This window comes from Ambystoma mexicanum, chromosome 13 (assembly GCF_040938575.1).
Source record: "Ambystoma mexicanum isolate Mex_15411 chromosome 13, UKY_AmexF1_1, whole genome shotgun sequence".
In the NCBI taxonomy this organism is placed as follows: domain Eukaryota; kingdom Metazoa; phylum Chordata; class Amphibia; order Caudata; family Ambystomatidae; genus Ambystoma; species Ambystoma mexicanum.
Genome location: NC_090938.1, coordinates 705,102,929 through 705,118,368, shown reverse-complemented (window position 1 = coordinate 705,118,368; position 15,440 = coordinate 705,102,929).

Genomic DNA, 15,440 nt, shown 5'->3' with positions numbered 1-15,440 from the left:
TCCTAATTTGCATATGGACTGCACCAACAGAAGTGACTTCACAGAAAAGGACATCGCAAGGAGCATCACCAGTCTTTGATGCTTGGAGGCACCATGTAAGTGACTTTAGAACAAGTTCAATGCCGGCTGGAGAGTTTGAAAGATGGTGGGGCATACATTTCCCGGTGCGAATTTGGGAGCAAGCCCACACCACGGCAAGGGTTCTCCCCCGTGAAATTCTTTGAGAAATGACTTCCAAAATGTGCAATTTACTGCCAAACCCTCCGAAATATGACATAATGCCCTCCGAATTATGACATAAAAAGCATTAGGTTTTACATACTAATGGTGTACATTATTCTTATGTGTGCAAGTGTGATGGTGTATTTTACAGCAACTTGTATTGAGAATAGCTGGCACTATAGTGTATGCATAAAGAAATTCATTATATAGATAGTATTGATGGAAACATACCATTTTGTCATGCTGTTACTGGCATTCTGTCATGATTCCTGCCCCTCATGTCCCCAGCCCTCCAAGATGTCAGGCTGGAGCCAGGCCACGATCACCTACATGGCCCTCAAGGGCCTCTCCATCCTTCCAAAGACCCACTTGGAGTCAGACTTGGCGCTTGCGGCACCAGACTCGCTCACTCCCATAGGATAACATTGGGGATTGGACTTGTAGTGCATTGATGGGGACAAGATGGATGCCCCCACATATTTCGGTTCCCAGAACTGCATGTGCGGTCTAGTCTTTTGGGTGTGGTTCAGCCCAGAGACACCTGGGATACCCAGAGACTATTTAAGCCACCCCCAGGCTGAGAAACATGCTTTGCGTTTTCTGCACCTGCAGCGTGACACTCACCGTGTTCGGATCGGTCTCCAGTAGGCCTGCATCTTTCTTCTGCGCTCAGCTCCTGCAAGAACGAGAACACTGTTAGGGACAGCCTTACCTTGCGGCGCTTCTGCCCATCATTCATCGCTCCTTCTGTTCTGTGGGCATCTTCGGCGGTGTCATTCCTATCCCAGCACGCCGCTTCCTAAGGAAAAGGGAAAAGAACAGAAAAAAGGCATTAGGAAGCATTCTGCAAATCTTCGCTTATTTTTAAATACTGTACGAGCTTCAAACGCTCTGGGGGAACTCTGTCTCCGGAACTCCTCATCCATCTGCAAGAGGTAAAAGACACTCCAGGTTAGCGTGGAAACATCTAGAGGCACCGCATACCGCACTTACCCACCACATTTCTTCTTCATAACCGGCAACCACGCTGAAAACGTCACGGCACCTAAAAGACACAGAAAAAGAACTCAGTTCAATGCAGTTCAATGCAAATACGAAAGGGGTGCATCGTGCATTGCGCCCTCACTCACCTTCAGCGCTACTCATCTCAGCAGCACGCCGCCTTCCCCGGACGCCGGCCATCATCTAAGGAAGGAAAGGAACAAAGTTAGAGAACTGTTGAAAAGACTCATCATACTTACCTGTCGGACTCTTGCCAGTGAAGTAACTAGGCAGCAACGAACCTGCATCAATCAACGCGCCCCTGCGCTGAAAGCAGGACGGAGAGCACACTATCCAAGAAAACAAGGTGAGCTGTGGATCAAAGGGAAGGGTTGGACCCCGGGGAAGAAGGGGTTCAAGCACACAGAGACAATAGGGAGTTAAACTCTACCAATCCTGTGTTTCAGGCCCAGTCTCCAGTCGAATAGCCTCCAGGGAAGGGTTCAAGGTCGTAAGAGGTCAGAACAGGCTGAGTGCCGCCCCCGTGGATAACAGGTAAACGTTACACATTCATATGCATTCATCCTCTTACTAAGGTGGGATTCTAGGCTTTTTCTCAAAGGGGATAAACTAAGCTAACATTTTACTTTTTAACCACTTAATTAATGCAACATTTGTCCTACCGCTAATGGCTAGCTGCCTCGCTGAGTCGCCATTGCTTCAGTTGCTCGAAGTTGAAACACGTTGAATGCACAGGTCACAGAAATAGCACATATATATTGCATGGCGAACAATGCAACAGAAATAGTTTACTAAGTTTGTTATTTTCAGTGTTTTATTATCACAACCAACAACCATAACATCATAATCTGATCAACAAATAAACAAACTTCACATATCTCACTGTTCTATCAAATAGATCATTGCAACTTTACACAAAATCCTAACATGTAAGAACATTGAAACAATTAAATAATTAAATGAAGGTATAACCCACAAAATAACTGCAAATAGCTTGTAACAGAACAACATTCACCTGTCAATCATTTTGAAAGTTTGTACACAAATTGTGCACGTCTATTTTTCATAGAGGCAAATTCAACAATAGTCTGTGTATTGAAGTCGGGGATCTCCTGAATGAGTTATTGTTCCATGGACAGCATGGCCAAAGCATTCAGATGATCCTCAGATTCTAAGAAGTCAAACTATCAGCTGCACCTCCTCAGAGGGATTATTCCTTTTCTCACTTTCCCTCAGAAGCTCGCTGTCTCCAGAGCTCTGGTCCTCTCTAGGCTGGACTATTGCAACAGCTTCTTTCTAAATCTTCCTGCCTCTACTCTTCGACCTTTACAACTTATCCAGAACAGGACTGTGAGACTTGTCCTTGGCCTCACGCCCAGGGATTGTATCTCTCCAGCTCTGAAATCTCTTCACTGGCTCTCTGTGGCTGCAAGGATCAACTTCAAAACCCTCTGCATTGTCCACAAGGCTTTCTGGGGCCTGGGACCGCGCTACCTCTAACTTTCTCTTTTAAAACATCTTCCTTCTCAAGCTCTCTGCTCATCCAACTCAAACTCTCTGAGGGTCAGATGCTTCTTCAAGCAGAGAGTTTGGGGGCAGATCTATCTCCTGGGCTGGGGCCTCCCTCTGGAACAGCCTCCCTGCCTCTCTCAAACTTGAGCAGAACCACTTCCAGTTCCGGAAGCAACTCAAGACCTTCCTTTTTGCTTCCGCTTTCTCTCTTCCTCTCCCCTGCTGATGCACCTGACTGCTCCGCGCACTGGTCACCTGGTCACCCTCTGAACTCGGACCCAGGCACCTGCATGTCCAATTGCCTTTGCACTGCTTCCAGGCTCCCCAGCACTTAAGGGTCTGTATCTGCAACCCTACAGTCCCTTCTCTCTGCACTTATCAGCCACCCGCTGGCTGCACTTTACCTGCACTTCCCCTTCCCCCCCGGCACTTCTCCCCTTCCCCCTCCCCCTTCCCTCTTCCCTGCACTTGCACGATCTGAATGACACAAGGCCGTCATTTTGTCCTCCCTTGTTTCCCCCTCCTTGTCTTGTCGTGCCTAGAAACACTTGTGTACAGGCGCGTTATAAACGCCACATCATATAATTGTGTTTCTCAAGAATATTTTAACTCGCTTCAGGGTGGAGAAACAGCATTCAGACTGTTTAACATGGGGTACGCTTGAACAGTTGCAGTCAGTGCATCATTGGGAAAAGACTGTCCATGTAAAATAGGTCACTCTGCAACAATTTGGCCCCCTCCAAGTGTTTAGTAAATGCAAAGCGTTCTTGGCCTGTGTAACTATGATATCACATACCTCTTTTTCCAAACGATATAAAGTGGTCATATTTATATTGTGACTTGCAAAAGTTGCCTCTGGTGGACGTTTAGCTTCTAAATTGTCAGTGCTTTCACGTACTCTGCCAATGCACTTGATAAACGTTGCAGTAGCTTTCTGCACATACACAGAATCATTATCTCGCTTCTGAAGCTGGTTATATAGAATGTCAACATGGGGCATTATGTCATTGAACAAAAAAACGAAAGAAAGGGAACTCCTTCTCTTTCAGAGTTGTAATGAATTCCTGGGCCCCATGCACAGTAACTCCCTCAGAATCATCCCGTTTTTCAATGATCTCACAAAGCATCTATGGAGTGCGTCCCTATGCTGCTATATGGCTTACTAGTTACCATAAGTAAGCCAAGTGGCAAATAACTTTTTGGTGCAAAACAACTACATTGCACTATTATTATATATGGAGCAACTCTATAGGCTTTTTTTGTAATAGCAGAATATATTAATACATGCTATGAAGCAAATCAGAATCACTTACAGAGCTGCAGATAAGACACAGTGTGATTAAATGATTTTCCCAGGATCACACACTTTGGTTAAATGGTGAAACCGGGATGTGGATAATTTAAGCAACTGAGCACATCTTCCCCAGTTTAGTTGATATAGATATTTATTAAGGTTTTACTTCCTGTGCTTAAATAATACTTTATTTATAGCAATGCGGCTTGGAAGCAAACCACATTACATAATAAACTAGCCTTTCATAGAAAACTAACTATACACTATTTACATTGTCATAGAAATTTGTTGAGCAATACGAGTATGCCTTTAGTTTTATTCCCCCCACCTACTGCATGCAAAGTCACAATAGCATCATGTAGATTAATGTGAGCCTAACAAATCTCCCTTGGGTTTTAAAGCCATAGTCATTATTTCATAAAGCCTACAGCATTATGCACCCTTCTAACTTCACTCACTCCTTTTCTCATTTCTAAAGGGACAAAAGGCCCTGCTAATAGTCCCCCCTCACATCAGTGGCTAATGGCTCACATTGAATGCTCTGTTGACACAGAGCAACGTGAGAGCCCCTCTTCTGCCTAGAGTGCCTGGGGACATTGTCCTGGCAGCGGGACACATCTCCCGTTCGGAAAGGGTAAGGTGTCCTGCGGCCAGGACAATGAGCGTGTTGAGCAGGAATTGTTCGGCACACATTGTCCTGCCAACAAGACACCTTTCTCCGTTGGGCACCCTTATTGAGGTGCCAAATGGGTGAGGTGTCCCACTGAGAAATGTCCTGATCTGGCACTTAAGAGAGCCACTGGGGAGTCAGCTGGCCCTCCCTGTCCCCACGCCCCTACCCCCCACCGCTCGGTACACCACTGGCACCACGCCACTTGCCCGGATTGATTGTAGTGTCCCCATACCATTCCTCTCACTGTGCTAAAGTTAATGTTGCCTGGTTCATAAGGGCCCCCCTAACACCACCTGCACCATGCATTGCTGCCGCATTGAAAACAAACATTGGCAAAGCCAACAGTTTGGGCTTTTGTGTGGGTATGCACTACGCATTTGCTAGTCACTAATGTAATAGTACTATTTGGCCATACGATTGCAACAGCTGGAACATGGAGCAATTACGTGGGCACATGTTGTCAGTGCCTGGAAAATGTTTATCTGATAGCTCAAGCCAAAACTGTTGGATTTGTCGTTGCTTTTCGTAACAGGATTTCAGTGTATGGAAGAGATATATATCAAGTCACACTTGGTTAAGACATTTTTATTACACCAGTATCCATTTACAGCTGCAATTAAGCCATTAACTCTCAGCAGAGTGCTTAGAAAAAACTCTGGCAGGCTGAAGTTTGATGTTACTGATTGATGGAGGGAGCTCAAAGAGATCCCAGGGCGATGTATTTAGGTCGAGAAGGGGGAAGGTAGTGGGTTGGAATACCGATAGGGATTAGCAAGACCATGCACCGTCAATGAGTGGGTAAAAAACATCAACACCCACAAGCCGTGTGTCCCCACACATTTCATCACCCTCCTCCTACTTGTACTGCAATACAATAGGTTCGGCTAACAGGTGGTGCTTAAGCGCCACCGATTAGCCTAAACTAATAAGGTCTCCAGGGGCAGGCAAGCCTGAATATCGCTGTGTGCCAACTTCAATGCTGCCCGCGACAGGGGTGACCTCCATCGTCATTTGACCCCTCTCCTTTGCTGCCTCTCATTCTTGAACTGAATTCCTCCTGGGGCAGGTGGGCATCCCCACCACTGCCTGTCCCCTAATGAGTTTAATGCCAAATGCCACATCAAAAAAGAAAAAGCGCACTGTGCAACACCCACCTCCCTCAATGTCTGTGAATAGGCTGCTGCTTGCTCAATGCCTCCTGCTCTCCTCACTGTGTTGCGATTAATGCCTTCTGTGTCTGACAATATACACACAGGGAAACAGGTTACCCCTCCCTTTTACACACTCATTACTATGTGTTAGACCTATTGGTAGCTGAAGTCTAACAAATCATCAGCACATCTATCAGAGAATTTTATAAAAGTATCATAGTTTATTTATTTTTATTTAAAAAAAAAATATATATATATATATATATATATATATATATATATATATATATAACATGATTCATTTAGAAAAACTCAGGCAGCCACCACCTGCTCCTTATCACTGATTTACCTGACCTCCAGCGTCCTAAAGATATTTTCGACATAAACATAAAAAATGAGAAAAATGTGTTACATCATACCCCCACTCTGCTGTTGAATTAATACATGCCCCTCCATTGCTGCCTGCTCCTTGTTTTATGCGTGCATGGAAGAGTTGGCTCCTCTAGCACCTCATTATCCCCCAAAATGTGCACTTTTGTACCCCTGCCGTTACTCAAACCGGGGATTATTGTCTGGGATTCCCAGTCTCTGCAGCAGTGCAGCTGGGATCTGCTTTTTCAATCAGGAACTCCACAGCCACCAGTCAGGTCTTTCTCCGAGCTGTGTAGAAATGTATTCTCCTCTCTCCTTCCCCCAGATTCTACAGGAAAACTTGGTTACAGCCTCTAATATGATGCTTGTCCAATAAGAATCCCCTATGTCCTATCCTCCTCCTGCACACAATAGAAATCTTTTACAGTAAGCAACTGTAACAAAACTGATTTCCTGCTTATTCGAATCTTTGCTTCCTGCAAATACTGTGGACAAAGCAGCACAAAGCAGCAAAAAGAAAAATAAATCTGGATGCGCGTTTAAAATGACTTTCAGAGTCTGCCTCATTTTGCAGTGGAGAACACATTATGTTATAAGAAGTTAAGATCAGGTTAGTTTTGTTAACGAGGTTAGTTTATTAATTCTCAAATGTGTCTCTTGCAACAGAGGAATTTCAGGTGATAAAATGGTGTGCATTTTGAATGTGAAAAAATGTGTGCTTTTAAAATGAGAAAATGGTTTGTTTTTTACCTGTGTAGCCTGTCTTCATTTACATGTCCATAGGTTGCACTGGCAACACATAGCTTGAAACAATTGCATCATAGCAATGCACCAAACCCATGCAGTGGTGCTGCATAAAAAAAACATGCTATACATTGATCCTGTGCAGTGGTGCTGTGCTCTGTGCTCCCAAAATACGCCAATTAATCTTACAGAATTACCCTCTTTCTTTGGGCACTTCATCTTCCTCCTTCTTCTACTATTTCACCTTCCTCCTTCCCCTCCGCAGACTTATCCACCTTCCTTTTCTTTCATCCTTGACGATTTGCAACACACTTCTCCTCGCTGCACTCTTAACTCTCCTCCACACTAACTCTATTCTGTCCTCCTGGTTACCAAAACTGTCTCTCCTCTTCTCCTTCTAACTTGCTTACCACCACCTCTCTGTTGTTATCTTTACCTCTTTTCTATCTTTGATTGCTGTCTCCCCTCTTCCTGGTTTCCCTTCTCCTTATTCCCTTTCAATATTTCCCCCACCTCCTCTCCACTCCAGGTTTTCTCTCCCACCTCCTCTTAAATTGCTACCACTTTCACCTCCCTGTGATTACTTCTCTCCTCCTCCTCCCCATCATTTATAATCCTGGTCTTCTTTCCCGCCAACTTCACTTCCCATTGATGACTACTCACCTCTTCCTCAACCTCTACTATACTTTCCTCCTCCTTTACGACTGTCTCCTCATGCTCCTTCACTTCCTTAGCACTTCTAACCTGCTTGTCACACTGCCACGCACTCTCCAACTACCTATGCCTCCAACTCTTTTGTCAGCGGTGGCATTTCATACTGTAGCAGATTTGTCCTTGTGATTGATTATTGTGAGATTGACATCAGCTGGCCATAATGTCTAGATGAGCGCAGGGACTGTGCAACTCATGATAGAACTAGTAATTCCTCAACGGTTTTAAATTGTTTTACACATCCCAAGAGGCTCACGTTTCCTTCAGCACACAATTTAAAGGAGATTGTTTAGCTAGGACATGCCTCATGTTCCCCAGTTGAACATAGTAATTTCCTGGGAAAACTTCTAGGGACAATGGAAAAGGGACAGGGAGCAAAGTGAAGTGACATGGGAAAATCTTCAGGAGGCAATATGAAATGGAGATGGCACAATACACAAAGGTTACCTAAGATACCTAGGGTTATCCAGACATGGACCCCTTGCTCACTGTGCTCAGAGAGGCACAGCTACAGCTCACTGATGAGGCCCAACAAGGCTGAAACACATGTCTGGGGATGCTGTTGGTACTCTTGTTCAAAGAAGAATTGCTATAGCATTTCAGTGCTGGACTCTTCAAGTGGGTGGGACAAAGACTGATATGCAAATGGTTATTCCGGCTTTGTGAAAGGTACAGTGAGCTAAAACATGTGGCTGCAGACTCTGAATGGGTACATTCCCATAGAACAGGGTTATCATGCCATATTATTTCTTGCAGAGGGGTGCCCTGACCTCCTTTTGTATGTAAAAGGAACTTGGGGTTGCTCACCCTACGTTACCTAGGGTTATCCAGATGTGGGCCCCTTGCTCACTGTGCTCAGAGAGGCACAGCTCCACCTCGCTTATAAGGCCGACTAGGCCAAAACTCGTGTCTGGGTTTGCTGTGTGTACTCTCGTTCAAAGGAGGATTGCGCTGGACTGCTCAAGCGTGCGGGGCAAAGACTGATATGCAAATGGATATTCCTCCTATGTCAAAGGTACAGTGAGCTGAAACATTTGGCTGCAGACTCTGAGTGGTTACATTCCCACAGGACAGGTTATCATGCCGTGTACTTTCTTGCAGAGGGGTGCTCTGACCTCATTTTGCAATACAAAAGAGCACAGCAATCATCTAGAGGCAAGATGAAAGGGAGGTCAGGGTCAATCCAAGATGCATGATGAAAAGGGGCAGATGAATGGGGCTGTGTGAAAGGGTCACAGAGTAAGCAGTGATTTTCTGGGTCAATGAAAGTAGCATGGAGCAATCTACTTGGGGCAATGGAAAGGGGTGTGGAAAGTCAGATACCATTGTAATACACTGCTGAGAGAGCACACAGCTCTAACAATTCATCAGAACCTGCACTAAACAGTGTTACTGCACAACAGAGACAACAGTCAGCACCAAGAAATGAATCCCCCCACCCGGACGAATAGTAACAGCTCATAATATAATAATAATACTGGTACATGTAGTGAATTGGAGACACTCGAGTAATGGGGGACTGGCATGGTCCAGTCACTCCGATATGTCAACCAGAGGGCGGACGAGGAGAGATCACGCCGGCTAGTTATCCACACAGAGATGCATTAACCTGGCCTCAAGAACAGCACTCTGCTCTCTCACACCAGTAAACTCCATTCCACAGTATGCTCACCAGGAAGCAGACCGGTCTGTGGACTGGAATACAGAAACAAGCAGTGGGATGTCCTCGCCAAGTATTTTAGCGCCCATACCATGGATAGCACCCAGCAGAAGAGACTGTGGGAAGCAGCATAGCCAGCCCTCAGGGAAGGGAATTTGAAGATGGCGCTGCATGCCATGGACGCTTATGAAACTTTATGGTTCGAATTGAAGCCTAATAAAAACCATTAACCCATAAACCAATCACTGACTTCAGCCAATAAGCCTATAATAAATCGAATTAAAACTCCTGAAAGGACACACCAATCCCAGGAAGGGTTACAGAGCAATTGCGGAAGAACAAACCAGAGCTAGCCTTACAGAATACGCCACAGCCTCATGTTTCAGGAGCACACAGGGCAATATATATATTTCAGAGTACACACTGTAGTTTTGGGGCGACTCGGGAGGTAACACAGCATGTACCAGAAACATGGTACCTACCAGACTAATCTTTGTGGAGACAGGCAGTCACAGGAACTGTGGGGTGGTAACAGTAAAGACAGACACAAGTGATCACACTTCACGGGTGTTTATTAAACTGTATAATGAGTAAGAAAAACACCTAATCTAAAACTAAATCTAAGATGGGATCACGCTATGACCATCAAATAATAATAAGGCAGTCTTAGTAGCATCTTGTCAAATAAAAAGGGCCTATGCTAAAAAAACCATTGGCAATCCTTACAACCAAATTACAAAGTAGTGTGGGATAATATTCACAAGAAAAGAAAGAAATGTTCGCCAAATGATAAGTCAGGATGGTAGGGCTGGGGTCTCCCTTCCCCACGTTTTTAGCACGGGACAAGGCAGGACCTTCGAGCACAGCACACTACTGGGCCTCGCCAGCACGAGGTTACAGTTCCTTTCTACGATGCCAGGACCTTCTGTTGCCAAGTAACTTTCCTGCAAAGTCTCTTACCTTAGAAGGCTGGCTGAACCAAAAACAATAAACAAACAACATTTCCTTTGGTAATCTTTAACGTTGGGTGATTGCTCTTCGCCCCTTTGTATCCTCCTCAGCCATGCTCTGATCCCTCTTGCAATGTTGGCCTCCCTCAATCGGGTTCACTACGTCTTTTCACTCAAAAACGTATAATTCAAAAGTCAAAATGTCTTTTTAAACAGCTATCCATTGTGGACATCCCTCAGCTGGGTTCACACTTGTCCTCACAATGTTCACGGGCACATCACTGTTTCCCATCAATTCGCAGGCATCCCTTTGTCAGGTTCACATTTCCCAGTTTCACAGTTCATTCAGTTTGGCATACCTTTGTCGGGTTCACGTTTGCCAGTTTCACAGTTCATTCAGTCTGGCGTTCCTCTGTCGGGTTCACGTTTGCCAGTTTTACAGTACAATCATCTTTCTCCAATATGTCAAAGACATTCGAGTGTACGAGGGGTTTTGCTCAAGCCTCGTAGGACCACTCTTAAGGCCTCTCGCTTTTGTAGCAACAAAACAAAAACACAACCCAAAAAGGGCTTGAGTTAGAGTCCTTCGAATAGGCGCCCTGCGATGCCAGACCACTCTACTTCTGAACCTTTTACTGGGGTTTCTTTAAAGTTCATTTACACAAATTCTTTGTTCAACAAGGTCGCTGCCTGCAACCTTGGGCCTAGCACAGTTCAGCTGTATTATCTATCTTCTTCGACTCACCTGCTGTGCTGAACTGTCAAGGCTTTCTTGTCTTGGGAGTTAAGGACGGCACCACAGTGGCAAGCGCTTCCTCCCACTTTGGCTATCAGCGTGGGGGAGCCCTGTGTGCTGTTGACATCACACTGCACACCAGCTGGACTTCCAGTCTTATGATTTCCCTTTCAGAGGCTTTGCGGGTCTCAGTTGAAAAGGGCAAGGGCAGTTCCCCAGGTCTCGCCGCCTTTCTCCTCCGTTTGAACTGCCGGTCCGCTATAGCTGTTTCCTCGTGTGTTCGGCCTCGCTCCAAGTGTGCTTTTGTGCACCGCCTTTTATTCCTGTGTGGAAGGGAAAGGGCCGTCAGGTATGCGCAGTTATTGTCAATTGCCTGACTTTGCCTGACCCTTGTGTTGGGACATGTCAGGTAAAAGACCCTGGTGTTAGTCCGTTGTCTTTCACGGTGTGGGAAAGTGTGTCGGAAAAGGTGGGGTAGAGTTTCTAAGTATCCTACGGGGTATGATGGGGAAAAGGGGCTACAGCATCTCGCCCGTCTGTGTCCCACTTCCTCTCCCCGAAGACCACCCCATCCAGTTGATCCTCCCCCACTGATCCATACCCAGGAACTGGATCCAATAGCGATGGCCGTGTTCTGGCCACCTGGATGACAGATCTCCGGGGACTAGTGGGTGAGACACCTTCAGGTTTCTCAGAAGGGGCAGGAGCCGGCTGAAAGAAAACTGACACACATGGATTGATCAGAATAAAGAGTGCAATGGAATATATTAAAGGGTCTCCAGGGAAATTAGGGAAAGCCCTTGAGATTGGTACCAGTAGATTAGTCTTAACAACAATCATGCAGCAACGTCATGGGTAGGACGAGCTGATGAGAGGGTTGTAGTCAGCGTAAGGGTAAAGCTGGAGACCATGTACTGAGACAGGTGTGACTCCAACAAACTAGACTAAGGCAACAGAAGTCTTTCTTTTATCTGATCTTAACAGAGATGCACGGATACAGAGCTGAAAAGCAACCTAAACCCACACCCTGTCAAATGTGACCTAAATAATGGTACTGTTGGAACGATACTTAGGGTCCGGGATGTATCACTGCCTCAAGTACCCCACAGCCAACATACATCCCTGACAATGCACCTCATACATGCATTGCAGGTTAGTTAACCTACTTACTATACCAAAGTCAATGTACAGATCAAGCTGCACACCTCTATTTGCCCCTACAGGAAAGACTGTTCAAACCCCAATGCAGGGGTCTACAACATTTGGCTATCCAGATGTTTTGGATTACAACTCCCATCAGCCTTAGCCAGCATATTCTATGGTGAGGGATCATAGGAGTTGTGCATAACATCTGGAGAGCCATAGGTTGCAGACCTTTGTTGTAAGGGAACAACATATAGCTCTAGCAATGGGCATCAAGTCCACCGTCTAGCATATCCCCTAAGTACACATCTGAGACCAAGCATGGCTTTATGAAATCATCACACTACTTTCATGCAGAACATGTGTATTTATGTTGTTTGTTTCACTTCTATGTATCACCTATACATATGGTGCCCCGACACTGAGGCAACCTGGCCCATAGGGAAATAATGGAGGAAATACAACAAGGTGGTACCTCTAAAACACTGGTAGGGCTGGGACAGAAGCAGTCAATTGTCTAGCACTATTGCCCTCTCTTCTGTGAAAAGGGAGATTGCAATACTTCTTGCAGACATATTGAGAGAGAGAGAGAGAGAGAGATAGAGAGAGGGGGAGAGAGAGAGAGATAAGGGAGAGAGAGAGGTAGAGAGAGAGAGAAAGAGAGAGAGAGAGAGAGAGAGAGAGAGAGAGAGAAAGAGAGAGGGGGAGGGAGAGAGAGCGCAAACTGTGACGTTTTCACAGAATCTATGCAAAATCAGGTATTTGTATTTTGCATTTTATTTGGTTTTATATTGCGCCTTACACCAAAGCGCTGCACATAAGAACAAGTTCAGTACAAAGAGAGAGAGAAAGAATCTGGAGAAATAACCCTTTAATGGCACATTGCCAAGAATGAGGGAAATCGTAGAGGGGTGGAGAGCAAGAGTTAAATGTGTGGGGGTTGGGGAGCCTGAGAGAGAGGTGACATGAGACGCTGAGCAAAAATCGAGAGACATTAGAAAAGTGAAGGGGGATGCAAAACAAGCAATACACTGTGGCGAAACAAACGACGAACGAATGAACGAACGAACGAACCAACCAACCAACCAACCAACCAACCAACACGGAGAGAGTCCAGAAAGAAAGATGTATTATGTAGAGCCTGGGTAATGGGGAGTATCCCAGAGTATGGGTTAAAAAGTCTTCAAGAGAGAATAAAAGGCATTCTGGCTCCATATAACAGCCACATATTCTCTTACTCATCCACCCAAACATTCACTCACTCACCCGACCACTAACCTACTCACTCATCTCAATCACCCACTCAGTCTCACACAATAACTCACTCATTCTCTCACACAGTCATTCACACTGTCACTTCAATCACCCACTGACTTAATCCGTCCCTCATGCAATCACTCCCTCAATGATCATTCTGGTGATAGGAAATCAGTCACAGAAAATTGTGAATTATCTCAGACAAACATTAAGCCTTGGGTTGCTATACAGTACATCCCTGCCCAATGTATTTAGCTGCATTGTCCCCTTTAGAATGTATTGTGCCCTTGCAACCTCCAGTTTCAGAAGTAACACAATCCTCTGCACTTTTAACCTCCACATTTCTTAGTCCAGCAAATCTGCCATGGACCAGACGAAATTTTATTTACTGAGCACTATTACAGTGTAGTAAGGAGGGATAGGCAACCTGACTGCCATGATCCCTGCACCATGAATTATACTGGCTAGGGCTAATGGGAGTTGTAGACCAAAACATTGGGATAGCCATAGTTTACCTGCCCCAGCTACACCAAAGTCATGCTGCTCCCAAACCCAGCACTGCCATATCACACCAAGCACCACGCTTCCTTCCGCCATTTGGCCCCTCGCTGTGCAGAACATTTACCCTCCTGGCATGACTACACAAGAACACCCTGGTTTACAACCCATGACCTTGCTCTTCCTTGCACACTCTCAGAATAGCATCAGAAACGAGTGCCTCCCACCCCCTAACCTGCCATTCTCAAGGCAGGAAGATATCACTTGTACAAAATAGGTATTCCATGTGGAGTGCATTTTTCGTCCGATCGGTCTTTGCAAATCGAACTGTCATCCCATGTGACGCACACGAGTGCATGCCGGAACTGACAAATGCGGCTGGGCCGGAAGAGGAGAGATGCGGGTGCCCGAGGTAAGTGTTTTTGGTGTGTGAGAGTGTGAGTGCGTGTATGTGTGTGTCTGTCGAGGAGTAGGGGGAAGGTTTGTGGCATGTGGAAGGGCGGGGGAGGTCGAGCGGGTAAACGTGAGTGTGTATGCATGTTTATGTGTATGGGTCAGTGTGTCTGGGGTGGAAGTGGACATGGGTAAGGCTTTCCAATAGGGATTGGGTGGTGGGGTTGAAACGCCCCAGTAGTGTGCTATTTCCGATTTTAATGGCTGCAGACAAAACGACCGAACTAAATGGGCCTTTTTGATATGCTGCCTTTGTAAAGTGGACATATCAAATAGAACCAGGTAATCATTAGTGGAGATGCTGTTTCTTTTTAGCCAATTGGATTGGAACAGAAAGGCTATTGCTGTCTTCTGATTGGCTGATATATTTGCACACAGTGATTGACCTCTATTGGATTGGGTATAATTCCATGTAACCCCAGAGGCATCTGGGTGCGACAATCTGAACTTCAGGGGTCACAATCTGAACTTCACACATTTTGCAGAAGTCTGAGGGGATTTATACCCTGGAGTTAGATTTGTCACATTGAAAGAGTTTGCTGCTAACCTGGGAAACATCCCCATAATCCTACTACAGTATTATTGATTGAGGGCGTCAGTGCGGCGCAGGTGGTTGTCGTTCCCGCAGGAACCTGACACACACACTTGGATTGAATCTATAATGTTGGGTGATGATGCCAGGAGACTGGTTTCCAAGATTTAAAAGCTGGTGCAGACTAGTCAAATCCCCCAAGAATGTGGCACAGACAAAATGGGAATGAGATTTGGGCACAGAGATACAGGACGTCCAATGGCATAAATATTGTCTCCTAACTAGGTATGTCTCGATGAATGTGAGATTCCGACAAATACAATTTAAAATTTTAAATCAGCTATACTACACCTCAGCACGGCTTGCTAGGTTCTCTCCGGATACGAGTGATGAATGCGCAAAATGCTGGAGGGCGTGGGCGGACTCGTACCATTTGTTCTGGAGTTGCCGACTGATAACACGGTTGTGGCAGGATGTAGCAGAAATGTTGCATGAGATTGTCGATATACCTCCTGTATTATGCCCCCCAC